Here is a 15271-nt window from a genome sequence, read left to right as displayed (position 1 = left end):
CTTTGTCTTATATGTCAGAAATCATTTCTTCTGCTTGCTCCACTCTTTTACTGAGAGATTCTACTGTATTTTTCCAGATCTTTGTGTGCTGCACAGTTTTGCCTCAATGTGTCAAAATCTTTGGTGATTTTGTCTTTAAATTTGTTGAATTCTTGAGACAACTTTTGAATTTTTTCTCAAATTTCTAATTCCAACTTTTAGTCTATTCTGTTAATCTTGTTTTCAATTCAAATTCTGAATTTGATTTCTGACATCTCGTCCATCTGTTTATGAATGCGATCTTCAGTTATGTCTGCCATATCTTTCCTTGGGGGGGGTTGATCTACTCTGGTTATTCATGTTACTGGAGTTTTTCTGCTGATTCTGCCCCATGATTGCTTTACACCATTTCACTAGATGAGTGGATAAAGAAAAGTTGGGTTTGGGGCTCTGGGAGTAGTGATTAACCAGCCGTTTGCCCCAAAGCTGGGACTGGTGTCTGTACCATTGCCAAGGACCCGTACAGTACTACTGCCTGAGAAACTGGGGACCTGCTTGGTGTTGTGGGACTAAATGGCTCTGTCTTGTTTTCAGCTGGTCTCTGTCCAACCCTAGTGAATCAGTTACTCTGGGTTGAAGTCTCAGCTGTGGAGAAATACCAGCAATTAAGTCACTCCACCCCACACAGGCAACAATTGGAAAAGAAAAATCAATTCATCCTACAACCACACACCCAGGGTACCACTTGAATAGTCCTCAGGTGATTGGCCCAGTTCAAGAGGTCCAAATCAATTGTGTCAGTCAGCACCTGTCTCAGGTGAGAGAATTTGAAAGGTCTCTGGGAACTAGATCGCAGGGGGTTGCTGACAACTCACATATGACTTGCTCTGGTGCTCCATGTGGTTAGGAGGTCCCACCCAGTAAATGATTAGTCTGGGAAGATTGATGCCTCCTTCCCAACTTTTCACCTCTGTTACACCCAGTCACTGATAACCCCACAGGGCTGTGACCCATTTGCCTCCAATGAGCAGATACTTCAGGGGTTTGCCCCTACCTGAATCACAGGGTGATCTATGTCTCCTCAGCCAGGCCGCTGCTCTCTGCCACTATCCGGCAGGGGGAGGTGAGGCCTGATAATCTCAAGTGCTTGCTAGAGGCTGGGGCTATTCACTCAGTTCCAGCCCCGCCCTTGATTGATGTTACTGACAAAACAGAACAACTTTGCGGAATTTGTTTCTGTCCTGGCTATATTCCCAGTGCAGAAGAGATGCTGTTAGAATTCACAGAATCTGTGCCTCAGGTCCTGTCTGTGCCTCTGCCTGGTCTCGGCTGCCATTTGTATTCACAGCATGGTTAGCTGTCAGTTCCAGCATCTGCCTGCCCTCCTTTGTCTCGGCTAATGATCCCCTGAGGGCCGGTATGTCCCAAGCTCAGTAAAGCAGTCCTCTGTGTCAGCCCCACCCTGGGAATCTGCCAGCTCTGTGTGTGTGTTTTCTAGTCCCCGTGCTCTGCCCAGGCTCGTACTGCCTCATGCAAACCCTTTACTCATGGTGCCTGTGTTTTCCGACCCATATCTGTTCCACCAGTGGCTGCCACCAGAGAAGATGCCTGGCCTCCTCTGGTTGCCCAGAGAGAAAGGGGGTGTGACTCTTGGATATCCAGGGGTGAGCCCTATTGTTGCTGAAGCAGCAGCTTCTCTGTGCCTTGGGGCACTGCTGCTCTTGTACGGTTCCCTCTCAGCTGACCATCCTCTCCTCACTCCCATGCTGAAGAATCAGCATTGACCAGCATCAGTCCATGCCCTGTCCACACCTCTTGAGAAAAATACCCATGAATCTGGACTCCTGGGGGACAGGCTTCCAGACCTCAGAGTGAGAGTGGAGGGGGGAGAGCTGGGAGTTCAGAATTGCAGGTAGAGAATATGTACAGTTTTATACAGTTTTATGCCTGGCAGGAGAGCTCCATGGCACCCTCATAGAGGGAATAGTCACAGTTTTTAGAGGGTCTCTCCTGTGGAATATAATGAGAGGACTTTTGGACTCTGCTCACTTGTTTGTATGGAGTACTACAAGTCGTTCTTATGGGGGAGGGGACTCCCATTTGCTTGTTAATGGATTTTGTATCTTTTGTTTGTATCCTTGGGGTCACTGCTCGCCTCTGCAGGGTTGATGTGCATTCTTCAATCTTCTCTCTTGGCGCAGCTCTAATCCACCAGGCTACTTGCTAAATTTCTGTTCTTTAACTCTCCTTCCAGATGGGAGCCTCTGTATGGCTTGACAATTTGGAAGGAGAACCGCTGGCTGCCTAGTGAAACCTTAGCAGCTTATCTTCCTAGGCTTGCTGTAAGCTCTGAGATGGCCTTTGCAGCCTTCAGGGAGCCAGGTGAAGACCAATAGCCAAGGTGTGCGCAGGTCGGAGCCTATGCCCACCCCTCTCTAGCCCCCTCCAGCTCAGAGGCTTTGGGGTACAGCTTCCTTTCTTCATCAACTGCTGCCGCAGCATGCACTTTTCCTGGGACTCCCTCAGCTTTCACGTCTCTGGGCCAGTTTCTTAGTGAAATAAGTTGGAAAGTTAAGAACATAATGGTTAGACCTTTAGATTAGAAGAGACAGAACATTTAAGAGTAAGTTAAAGAGCAACTAAATCAGAGAAATTACAATTAAAATCACAATGACACACCACCACAAAGCTGCCAGAACAAAAATTGTTAAAATATCGTCTCTTAGTCTGTCTTGTGAGACTATAGCTGAACACCTGAGACTGTGTAATTTACAAACACAGATGTTTATTCTCTTACAGTTCTTGAAGCCAGGAATTCCAAGGAAATTTGCATGAGATTGTTTATGGCAGCTCAATTTACAATCACCAAGATGTGGAAACAACCCAAGTACCCATCAACTGATGAATGGATTAATAAAATGTGGTATGTATCTATCATGGGATACTACTGAACCATAGAAAAGATACAGATTTTTCAACTTTTACAGTTCCACGGATGGAATTGAAGCAATTCTCTTTAATAAAGTACCTCAGGAATGGACAAACAAGCATCCCATGCACGCAATAGTAATTTGAGACCAGGAGGTGAACATCAACAGGCCCACATGAGAGGAAAAACACAATTAAATTCCAGAAGGGGTGAGAGGGAGGGAGAGAGGAGAGGAGGAAAGGGGCTCAGTAAGCTTCTACCTAATGGGTACAATGTAGGAGTACATATAGCACACCTCCTGGGTTAAGGACTCAAATACAATGCAGGCTTTGTATAATTAATGCAAACGATATAACCTAATTATATGTTCTGTCATATTAATTGAAAACAGACATAAAGTACAACATCCCACTACAAAGTCATTAAAACTCCTGGTTTTCTGTGACCTTGGGAGAGTGAAACAGCCTCTTTTGCTTCATTTTCTTCTTCTGGAAAGTGGGGAAATTAACTGTCCCTACTTCATGGGTTATTTCCTTGAATATTACTTTAGTTAGCATTTAAAAACCATGAGAACAGTGAAGTTTTAAGCACACAGTAAAAGATAAACAGATGTGACTTGTTCTGTGATATAAAATTTACATGGTAAGGGGGCCAAGCAAGATGGTGGCTGAGTAACAGCTTCTTTGCGATCAGCACAGTGAGATTGGGAGAGAAGACTCCAGGCACCTCTGGCTTGTGGGCTCTGCCCAGAAACATCCTTTTGGGGACACGGGGAGGCAGCAGGAGGCTTCTGGACCCCAGGAAGAGGACAAAAGCAGTGGAAGAGTGGGAGGTTGTTTCACTGGGTCTGAGGCTGTGGTGCCTGCCACAGCTGTAACTGCAGAATCATTAAGATTGCAGGCAGGAAAGGCCTTCCCTATGGGTAGGTTTTTTGGTGTTTTAGACCCAGGCACTTTGTTGAATTACCTTGGGAAACCCTGGGCATGTGTGTATGTGGCTCTGAGCAGTGTCCAGAGTTCAGGGTGAGCCACTGAACTGGAGCAGAGCTCTCCTTGTTCTGTGGGCCCTGCTGTAGCCACTGTGGGAGAGCTGCCCTGCAGCTTCTGCCCTCAGGGTTCCAGAGCGAAGCCCGTACTGGGACACCTTGAGTGAGTGATCTAGTGACTTTGAAAAGTGCACAAAGGACTGAGACCCTAGGGAAGAGCAGAGCTTTCAGTGGTCAGAGGTAGGAGAGCTGCCTTGCAGCCTTGGCCCTCAGGGGCTTATAGTGAGGCTGGTTTGGGTGCGCCTGATAAGCGGGCCAGGAGAGATCCCAGCAATGTGTGCTTTCCTGAGAAAACCTCTGCTTAGCCAAAAGTGGGCTGAATAGAGAGTCAGCCTCTCAACTCTGTCAGGTTTGAAGGCAAAGAAGTCAGCAGAAGCCTCCAGTCTCCATCTTTTACAGCAGTACTAGCCTTGTGATTAGCATCTCATACCCCAGAAGATCACCTGTTGCCCAGGCAATGTTCAACAAGATACATATGTATTTTTTAATTTTTTCTTTTGTTTATTTCAACTTTTATCCCCTAGGATATTCTTTTGTTTTCCTTTTCTTCATTTTTCTAAGTGTAAACATAATTTGTCATTTTTGCCTCATTTAATAATAACAACTTCATTTTTGCTAGCATTTCTGCCCTTGTTATTTAGTTTTTCCCGCAATTTTATCCTGTAAGGTTTTTTGTTTATTTTGGTTTGATTTATAATAGTTTGGTTTTTCATATTTGGTGGAGGTGGTGTACTGTATCTACTCAGGCTGACAAAGAGCTGCAGACCTAAAGGGAACCACCACCCAACCTAGCACCTCCAGAGGTTGGAGAGTTTTTAAGGTGTGGGTCCAAATATCCTACTGTACACCTTTATTACTCCTTTGTCCCTCTATCTGTCTCTCTCTTCTTCTTGTCAGCCGTCCCTTTTACTCACCCTCTTTCCTTTCTCTTTTTTCTTTTCTTTATTTTAAATCTTTTTCTACTTCTTGCTCTTCAATCCTCTCATCATTTTAGTCCTGTACCAAAAGTACTCATTGACACCTTAGGTCAGAGGCTTGGTAACTTAGAGAGCAAGAGGAAGTCAAAGAAAACTTAAGGCAAGGAAACAGGCAAAAGAAAACACTCATGAGGAAGAAACATCAGGAAAATTCCAGCAACACAAAAAACCATAGCACAGCAACTCCTCTGAGGGACCATGAGGTAGCTACTGCAGAGGATTCCACCTATAAAAAAATGCTAGAGATGACAGAAGGGGGATTTAAAATGCAGACGATGAATACAATGAAGGATATTGCTGAGAAAGTGGAAAATAACCAAAAGGAAATCCAAAAACAGAATCAAATAATAGATGAACGATATGAAGAATATAGAAAAGATATAGCAGAGTTGAAGGACTTGAAGCAGTCAATTAGGGAACTTAAAGATGCACTAGAAAGTATCAGTAATAGACCACACAGAAGAAAGAATCTGAGAAGAAGACGACAAAGCTTTTGAGGTAGCTCAGATAGTTAAAGAGGGAGAAAAACAGAGAGAGAAAGCAGAATGGTCACTGACAGAATTATGACTACATGAAGCATTCAAACATACGAGTTATATGTAGCCCAGAAGAAGAACAAGAACACCCCAGAGGAATGGAAGCCACACTGGAGAATATTATAAATGAAAATTTTGCAAATGTCACCAAAGATTCTGACACATGCCTTTCAGAGGGATATCAGACCCCAGGTTCTCTCAACTCAAATAGAGCTTCTCCAAGACACATTGTAATGAAATTGTCCAAAGTCAAGACAACAGAAAAAAATTGCAAGCTGCTGCAGGAGTAAGCTCAAATTGACCTACTTGGACAAATCCAGCAGGGTGACTGCAGACTTCTCAAATGAACTATTTCAAGCCACAACACAATGGTCATCTACCTTTAATCTGCTTAACCAAAACAATTTCCTTCCCAGAATTCTATGTCCTGCTAAGCTAAGCTTTACATTTGATGGAGAAATCAAGTCTTTTACTGATAAGCAAACATTGAGGAAGTTTGCTACAAGACCAGTTCTACATGAAATACTTTGACCTGCTCTACACACTGACCATCACAATGGACCACCGCCAAAGTAAGCACCCAGAAACTAAGGGCCCAAACCTAGCTTCCACACTGATGCAAAAGATAAAACTTAGCAATGGACTGCCACAAAATAGGATGTATAGAAATCCACCACACTTGTCTATTCTCTCAATAAATGTTAATATCCTGAATTCCCCAATGAAGAGTCATGGATTGGCTGATTGGATCAAAAAACACAAGTAACCCATTTGCTGTCCACAGAAAAAACACCTAGCCTCAAAGGACAAATTAAAACTCAGAGTTCAGGTTTGGAAGACAATTTTTCAGGCAACTGGAATTCAGAAGAAAAGAGGGGTTCCAATCTTATTTTCAGATTCAAGTGGATTTAAAGCAACTAAAATCTAAAAAGACAAAGATGATTACTTCATATTAGTCAAGGGGAAAATACGACTAGAAGATATTTCAATTCTAAATATTTATGCACCCAACTTCAATGCTCCCAGATTCTTGAAATAGACCTTAATTAGTCTCAGTAATATGATATCCTATAATATCATAATAACAGGGGACTTTAACACTTCCCTTACACAGCTGGACAGATCCTCTAAACAGAAACTAAACAAAGATACAAGGGACCTAAATGTGACCCAGAACAACTATGCTTGATAGATGTACCTAGAATACTCCTTCCCACAGCTGAGTAATACACATTCTTTGCATCAGCACATGGAACATTCTTCAAAATGATCATATCTAGGACACAAAACATACCTCAACAGAATCAAAAGAATCAAAATGTTATCTTGTATCTTCTCAGACCACAAGGCATTAAAGGTGGAACTCAACCCCATGAGAAACATTCAACCCCACACCAAGACACGGAAATTAAACAACCTTATGCTGAATGAAATTTGGGTGCAGGAAGAGATAAAAGAGGAAATCATTAACTTCCTTGACCATAACAACAATGAAAACATAAGCTACCAAAACCTGTGGGATATAGCAAATCAGCCCTAAGAGGAAAATTTTTTACTTTCCATGCCTACATATGAAAAACAGAAAGAGAGCTTATCATCAAACTCACAAATCATTATGGAATTAGGAAAAGAACTATGTAAGCCCAAACCCAGCAGAAGAAAAGAAATATCCAAAATTAAATCAGAGGTTAATAAATTGAAAACAAATGAATCATACAGAAAATTAATGAGACAAGGAGTTCGTTTTTTAAAAAATTAAATAAAATTGATAAACCCTTCATCAGACTATCCAGAAATAGAAAGTAAAATCTCTCGTAACCTCAATCAGAAAAGATGAAGGGGAAATAACAACAGATGCCACACAGATACCAGAGGTTATCTCTGAATACTACAAGAAATTCCATGCCCAGAAATTTGACAATGTGAAGGAAATGGATCAATATTTGGAATCACATTGTCTCCCTAGACTTTGCCAGGAAGAAATAGATCACCTAAACAGACCAATTTCAATCACTGAGATCAAAGAAACAATAAAAAATCTCCCAACAAAATATATGCCCTGGTCCTGATGGCTTCACACCAGAATTCTATCAAAACTTCAAAGAAGAACTTATTCCCATACTGCAGAAATTTTTACCAAAAAATGAGGAGGAAAGAATCTTCCCCAACATGTTCTAGAAAGCAAACATTGCCCTGGTCAAAAAATACATCAATGTCTGAGGACATTAAATCAATGTCCACAAAAAAGTAGCCTTTGTATATGCCAGTAACAGCCAAGATGAGAAGCTAATCAAGGACACAATTCCCTTCACAGTAGCTTCCAAAAAATGAAATACCTAGGAATCTACATAACAAAGAGGTGAAGGAAAGGAAAATTGCAAAACTCTAAGAAAGGAAATAGCAGAAGATATTAACAAATGGAATAACATACCATGCTCACGTCTGGGAAGAATAAAAATTGTGAAAATGTCTATGCTACCCAAAGCAATCTACAGATTCAATGCAATCCCCATTAAAAAAACCATCATCATACTTTCAAGATTCAGAAAAAATAATTCATTGTTTTGTATGGAACCAGAAGGAAACCCTGTAGAGCCGAGGCAATTCTCAGTAATAAAAACAATGCCAGGTGTATCACTCTACCATACTTTTGGCTATACTACAAGGCCATAGTGATCAAAATGGCATGGTATTGGCATAAAAATAGGGACATTGACATTTGGAGCAGGATAGAAAACTGCGAGATGAAACTAACCTCTTTAAACCACCTGATCTTTGATAAACCAAACAAGAACATACACTGGGGAAAAGAATCCCTATTCAATAAATGGTACTGGGAGAACTGGATAACCACATGTAAAAGACTGAAACTGTACCCACACCTCTCACTTACGAAAATTGATTCAAGATGGATAAAAAATTTAAATCTAAACCATGAAACAATAAAAATACTCAAAGAAAGTGTGGGGAAAACACTTGAAGATGTTGGCCTGGGGAAAGATTTTATGAAGAAAACTTCTGTGGCAAATGCAACAACAACAAAAATAAATAAACGGGACTTAATTAAACTGAAAAGCTTCTATACAGCTAAGGAGACAGCAATCAAAGCAAACAGACAAATTTCAGAACGGGAAAAGATATTTCTATATTAGAAATCAAACAAAAACTTGATAACTAAAATCTATCAAGAACTCAAATTAATCACCCAGAAAAGACCCAATAATCCCACATATCACTGGACAAGAGAGATGAATAGAACCTGCTCTGAAGAAGACAGGTGAATGGCTAACAAACATATGAAAAAAAGGTCATTGTCCCTAATCATCAGAGAAATGCAAATCAAAACTACCCTGTGCCAGGCATGGTGGCTCATGCCTATAATCCTGGCAGTTTAGGAGGCCGAGGTGGGTTGATTGCCTGAGCTCATGAGTGTAAGACCAGCCTGAGCAAGGGCAAGACCCCATTTGTAAAAATAGCCAGGCATTGTGGCAGGTGCCTGTAGTCGCAGCTACTTGAGAGGCTGAGGAAAGAGGATCAGTTGAGCCCAAGAGTTTGAAGTTGCTGTGAGCTATGACGCCATATCACTCTACTGAGGGTGATAAAATGAGACTATGTCTCAAAAAAAAAAAAAAAAAAGAAAGAAAGAAAGAAAAAATTGCTTCTCGGCCTTTTGGCTAAGATCAAGTGTAGCATCTGTTCTTATCAGAGAGAAAGAAAAGATGGAGACTACATCTTTTGTACTAACCTGGATGGAGGTGGAACACATTCTTCTTAGTAAAGCATCACAGGAATGGAAAAGCAAGAATCCAGTGTACTATATTCTAATATGAAAGCAGTAAATGAGTGAATACAAGGGAGGGTAGGGGAATGAGCAAGTGTGGAGAGGGGAGGAGGAGAGGTGGGGGTCACAGTGTATGACACACCCCTTGGGGGCAGACACAATTCTAAGAGGGACTTTATCTAACAAGTTCAATCAGTATAACCTAATTCTTTGTACCCTCAATGAATTCCAAACAATAAAATTTTTTTTAAATCCTACTTTTTATCAAAGAAAAATGCTACTGAGAGATTAAATAAGATAAGGACAGAAAAGTATTTGTTAGATTTAGTGATCTGATGGCCACTGATCTTAGTGAGAGCTGTTTAGGTAGAGTGGTGTGGGTTAAAGCCTCAAGAACCAGATAGTCACAAAACTCTCTATTGGGTTAGGGGTAAGGAGAGTTGGAAGAAGGAATCATCCATAAACATCCAGGAAGAACATGCCATTGTGATAAATGTCAATGAGTTATTCACACATGTTTATTGAATTTTATATGCAGGTTCTTAATGTAAAACATCACATTTGTATGCTTTCACGGGCTTATTATATTAGAAACACTGTATCATGAAATAGCCCACAGCCTGACTTGGGAGGCCTGTATAGACTATTTATGTGTTTCAAGCACACACAAAAAAACATGGATTTATGTATCAAAATAATTACAAGAAAGTCTTTTAAAATTTAGTTATGTAAGTCCAAGGAGTAAAGATACTTTTTTTCTTGAATACTTCAGAGTATTCAAATGTAAAATGTTAAAGGTGAATTAGGGTATCAGTGATGAGATCACTTCAAGCCCCCCTATTTTATCAGCTTTATCTTCATTCATTCAACTTGGAAATAAGCACCTCTATACCCTCAGTATTTCCACAGAACAACTTCTACTTCCTGCCCTAAGGGAGACATGGCTCTCTACAAAGACAATGAGTTTTCACAAGCAGCCGTTTAAAGCTGCATGAGGTTTAAACATCCAATTCTGGAGTAGAGAGGGTGGAATAGTGAGGGTGGTGTAGCGCAGGGAACCAGCACCCTCCTCTGACCCACTGCACTAGCTTCAGGGAAAGTGCCTCTCCTCATAAGGGGCACACTACCTGTACATGCCATCTTTTATTCTTTCTCAGGACGACCACCTTCCTCTCCTGAATGTTTCCCTTCATTTGCTGAGGACTCTGCAATCTCATTTATTCGCATTCTCTCTACCCAAAGTCTTGGCATCACTGACCAGTTGGAAATGTAATCCCAAGTCCTGTGCTTACGTTCCTTTGCCTACTCAGATCTCTTGGTCATATCCTGGATATTGTCATCTTCCACAAAGGTTTCACCTTGAAATTGTAGATTTGTATATCTCATTTTCTGACCACAACTGCCCATCTTCTAGTGTAGGCCTTCTCCTGGGTCGGGCCCCAACTCTGGGCTCCCATACTGCCCTGTTCACGACTCTATCATTTACTTTTTTTTTTTGAGGCTGAATCTCACTCTGTCACCCTGGGAAGAATGCTGTGGTGTCACAGCTCACAGCAACCTCAAACTATTGGGCTCAAAGTATCCTCCTGCCTCAGCCTCCTGAGTAGCTGAGACTATAGGCAAGCACCATCATGCTGGGCTAATTTTTCTATTTTTAGTAGAGACAGGGTCTTGCTCTTGCTCAGGCTGGTCTCAAACTCCTGAGCACAAGCAATTCACCCTCCCTTGCCTCCCAAGAATACAGGCATGAGCCATCACTTCCAGCCTCATGACTCTATCTTCTTACTCTCCATATCATACTGAAGCTCTATGCTAACAGGTCTGTCTCCTTATGAATACCTGGAGAGCCAGAATCATCTCATTCACCCTGCAAACCCAGTGTTCGGCACATACCAGGCTCTCAAATACGAATGAATGTTTCTGAGTGGCATTTATAAAGAGTCACTTGGTATTTGAGTGAAAATGACTTCTGACTACAGAAAACTTAGAGACCAAGAGAAGACCTAAGACGGTTTAAAAACTAAATTTCAAGGTGAAACATGAGAGGGCCCTCAAGAACTATAAAAGTGAAATTCTATGGGATTGCTAAGGTCCGGAATGTGAGAATGATGGGACAGACATTTCCTCCGGGAGGGGATCAGCTTCATAAAGGATGTGACACATGAACTAGCCTTGAAGATTGAGTGGTGATTTGCATATATGACCATGGAGGAAGAAGGAATCTTAGGAAAAGGGAACAGCATGAGAAAAGACACCAAGTTAGTAAGGCATAAGGCTTACCTGGGGAGCAAATGATTTTGTGGGAACAAAGAGTACATGGAGAGAAAGCAAAAACAGCTAAGTTGACCTAATTTTGGAGCAACTGAACTATCAATTTTGATGTTACTTTGACAGTTATTAGACATAGGTACAGTTCCTTGGTGTCTGATTTATCAATTAACCCTTAAGCAACATAGCTTTCTTCAAAAGAATATTTCAGGAATTAAAAAAAAAAAAACTTTTCACAAAGGCTTTTCATCCGAGATGATAGTTATTTATTATTCCTACCTAAGCTTACCTTTTTCTTTTTTTATCAGCATGGTCATTGTTTCCTATGACAACGTGATAAACAGGTTTGTTTGTTTTTTAAAGGAAGGTAAGGCCAAGCAACAAAGATGGGAATCATTTTCAATTCTTTAAATTCTTTAGATGATATTTTATTTCCATGAACATATTTTCCTGTTATTGTAAATTTATACTAAGTAAATAATGATGGCATTAACTGGCATTCTTGGTGTGCTTTTGATCATCTTTCTCAAAAAGCGGCTGCCAAGAGAATTTTCTAACAGACATCACTTAACCACTGAGTGGCTGAAAGCATTAAAGGCAATTAAGCAACCATTATTTAAGAAGCTCAATGAAAATTATTTGCTTTCTCTGTTAAAGAACTTAAAACACATGCACATGTATACACATACACCACAGAGTTCCTTTACCTACTTTCTTTTAGAAATTGGACCACATCTTCATACACAGAGTTGTTGGCTCTAATTTTATTAAAATCCCTCAGGCCAGGGATTCACTTCAGACTTCCGGCTCTGCCACTTACTAGCTGTGTGACCTTGTGCCAGTTACTTAACTGCTCTGAGCCTCAGTTTCCACATCAGTAAAAAGTAGCTAATGGTACTTACTTCATAGGATTACTGTGAAAATTAAGTGAGACGAGGCAGGCATAGTGTTTAGACACAGTGACAAACACATAAAACGTGCTCAATGATTGGTAAATGCATTGCTATTTTAGCCAGTGGTTCTCAACCTTCCTAATGCTGCAACCCTTTAATACAGCTCCTCATGTTGTGGTGACCCCCAACGATAAAATTATTTTCGTTGCTACTTCATAACAGTAATTTTGCTACTGTTATGAATCGTAATGTAAATATCTGATATGCAGGATGTATTTTCATTGTTACAAAGGCGTCACGACCCACAGGTTGAGAACCGCTGTTTTAGACAAATACAGACTTTTTAGTAAATAAATCTTTTCTACAAAATTAATTCTGTATTTTTTCCTCCTATATGCAAAAAATACCTCTACATCTATGAAACTGAACTGCTGTTAGTAATAAGCTCCGGTGTCTTTCCTATCCTTTTCCATCACTGCATAACTAAAGCATTGCCAGATCTGTGACAATCCTAGTTCTGAGATGTTTGAAAACCCAGACAGAATGAATCATGTATTCTTCTGTTAGTGGTACATCAAGCTTAAACTTTATCTCCTTAAGCTTTATCTCCTCCCACTCCCTACCTCCTGGCTCTATTCCAGCCACAATGGCCTCCTTGCTTTCTCTGCAACAGGCCAAACATGCTGTACCTAGGGGCCTTTGCAGTGGTCATTCTTTCTGTCTGGAAATTTCTTTCTCCTGATCTTTGCATGGCTGATTTCTTGTCTCTCCAAAGCATTCCTTTCTTTCTAATCTAATGAAACAGGCACCTCTTTCCTCTCATTTCAATATAGTGTCAAAACAGAATGACATTTACTAGTCCCTGATCTGATCCACATGCTGGACTGGCCAGTTTAGATTTAAGAACATAGACAAACCACTGAGTTCTTTGCAACCATTGGCATATGTCCCAATTCCCAGTGAGAATATACAGTTTTCCTTCACTGCCAGAATAGGGAGCTGTGTTAAGGCACTGATGAAACTGGCAATGTATAAATTATTAATTTTTTTGGGGGGGGTTCAGGTTCATTGAAGGTACAAAGAATTAGGTTACACTGATTGCATTTGTTAGGTAAATTCCTTCTTATAATTGTGTCCCACCCCACCCCCAAGAGGTGTGCCATACACCACATAAATTATTGAGCTCCCCTTTTCCTCCTTTGATTTTGCATGTCTTCAGGTGAATGAGGTAACCTGTACCTGTAATTCCAGCTACTAAGGAGGCTGAATCAGGATTGTTTGAGCCCAAGAGTTTGAGATCTCATCTCTTTAAAAAGGGGAAAAAAGAACCACACATTTCTTAAACTAAATGTATTACTGAATGAAGTAAAGAGGGTAAGTGATGAGTTCACATTTCCCTTCCCAGTCACCCAAATATGGACCCTACCCAAGCACTCTCTACCCGCCCCCACCCCAGAAATGGTGTAGAAAATTGGAGAAGCCCTATTGGGCAATCAGAAAATATCTTGGGCATTAGAAATTGAGTTCAAGTCAATTCAGCATCTATCAAGTATCTAGGCTATAAGACTATTCTGTGCCTTACAATGAGGGGAATATGAAACTATATAAAATATGATCTCTATGTTTAAGAACTATTACAAATTTTTTTTGTCCTTATCAGGAATGTACTGTTTCTGCCTAGATTAGTTGACATCTGTTTGAGTCCTAAAATTCCCTGTATCAAGGGACTTTAATGATGAAAGGAAAATAGAGGATAGACCACCAGGGAGGGAAAACATGGAAAGATAGAAAGTCTATCTTAATAAATCTAAACATGCTATGATTTAATAAAAATAAATAAATAAATAAATAACAAAATTTAAAAAAAAATAAATAAATAAATCTAAACATATTGCAGTATAAGTGGGGTCTTTTCCATTTCTTATGCAGAGGTGCCCCCAAGATTCTATCCCAGTACAACTCATTTCACCCATCACAACCCAAACACACACTAACTTAATACAGTTTCTCTGGCATCACCATTAAATCACCAACTATAAAATACGGATTGTGACATTAATACATATTATCTTCTTCACCTGCATTTCTAGTTTGAGGCCTCATCAACATGATCAAGGCACACCCCTCCTCTCTTCTTACACAAACACACACACACACTCACACACACACTCACACACTCTGAGGCTCTGTCATTGTGCTGAGTGCTTCATACCCAAATGCCTAAACTCCTGGCTCAAAGGCCCCCCAATGCTTCCCATCTCTCTTGCAGTAAAATGGGGTATCTTTACTGTGCCTACCAAAGCTCTGTATGATCTGGCTCCTTCTCAGCTCTCCAGCATTATCTCCTCCCGCTCCCTACCTCCTGGCTCTATTCCAGCCACAATGGCCTCCTTGCTTTCTCTGCAACAGGCCAAGCATGCTGTACCTAAGGGCCTTTGCAGTGGTCATTCTTTCTGTCTGGAAATTTCTTTCTCCTGCTCTTTGCATGGCTGATTTATTGTCTCTGCTTAGGTCTTAATTCAATGTCTTTTCCTCAAAGAAGCCTTCCATAACCCCTTATTTAAAGGACCTGCCCCTTCCCCACCCCTGTCGCTTCCTATCACATCATCCTGTTTTATTGTCTTCATAGCTCACTACTCTCCAGGCAAAATGGCTTCTTAGTTTTCCCCTCTTGCCTCAGGTCTTTGCATATGCTATTAACTTCCCCTGGAATACTCCTCCCCTTCTCTTCTTGTGCCTCTTTCTCCATCTTCAGATCTCAGCTGAAGTCTCACCTCCTCAGAAAGGACTTCCCTGATCACTTAATGTAAAGTAGCTCATGTCACCTCCCACTACCATTAGCCCTGACTAGCAGCCTCTTCTT

At 40.8% G+C, this 15271-nt stretch overlaps 1 pseudogene; it reads left to right on the top strand.

The window, feature by feature from the left end:
- The first annotated feature begins 9120 nt into the window (after positions 1-9120).
- On the top strand, positions 9121-9233 carry LOC128578566 (uncharacterized; annotated as a pseudogene).
- The last annotated feature ends 6038 nt before the right edge of the window (positions 9234-15271 follow it).

This window comes from Nycticebus coucang, chromosome X (assembly GCF_027406575.1).
Source record: "Nycticebus coucang isolate mNycCou1 chromosome X, mNycCou1.pri, whole genome shotgun sequence".
In the NCBI taxonomy this organism is placed as follows: domain Eukaryota; kingdom Metazoa; phylum Chordata; class Mammalia; order Primates; family Lorisidae; genus Nycticebus; species Nycticebus coucang.
The sequence above is the reverse complement of the archived record's forward strand: the minus strand, read 5'-3'. Positions and strand labels throughout refer to the sequence as shown.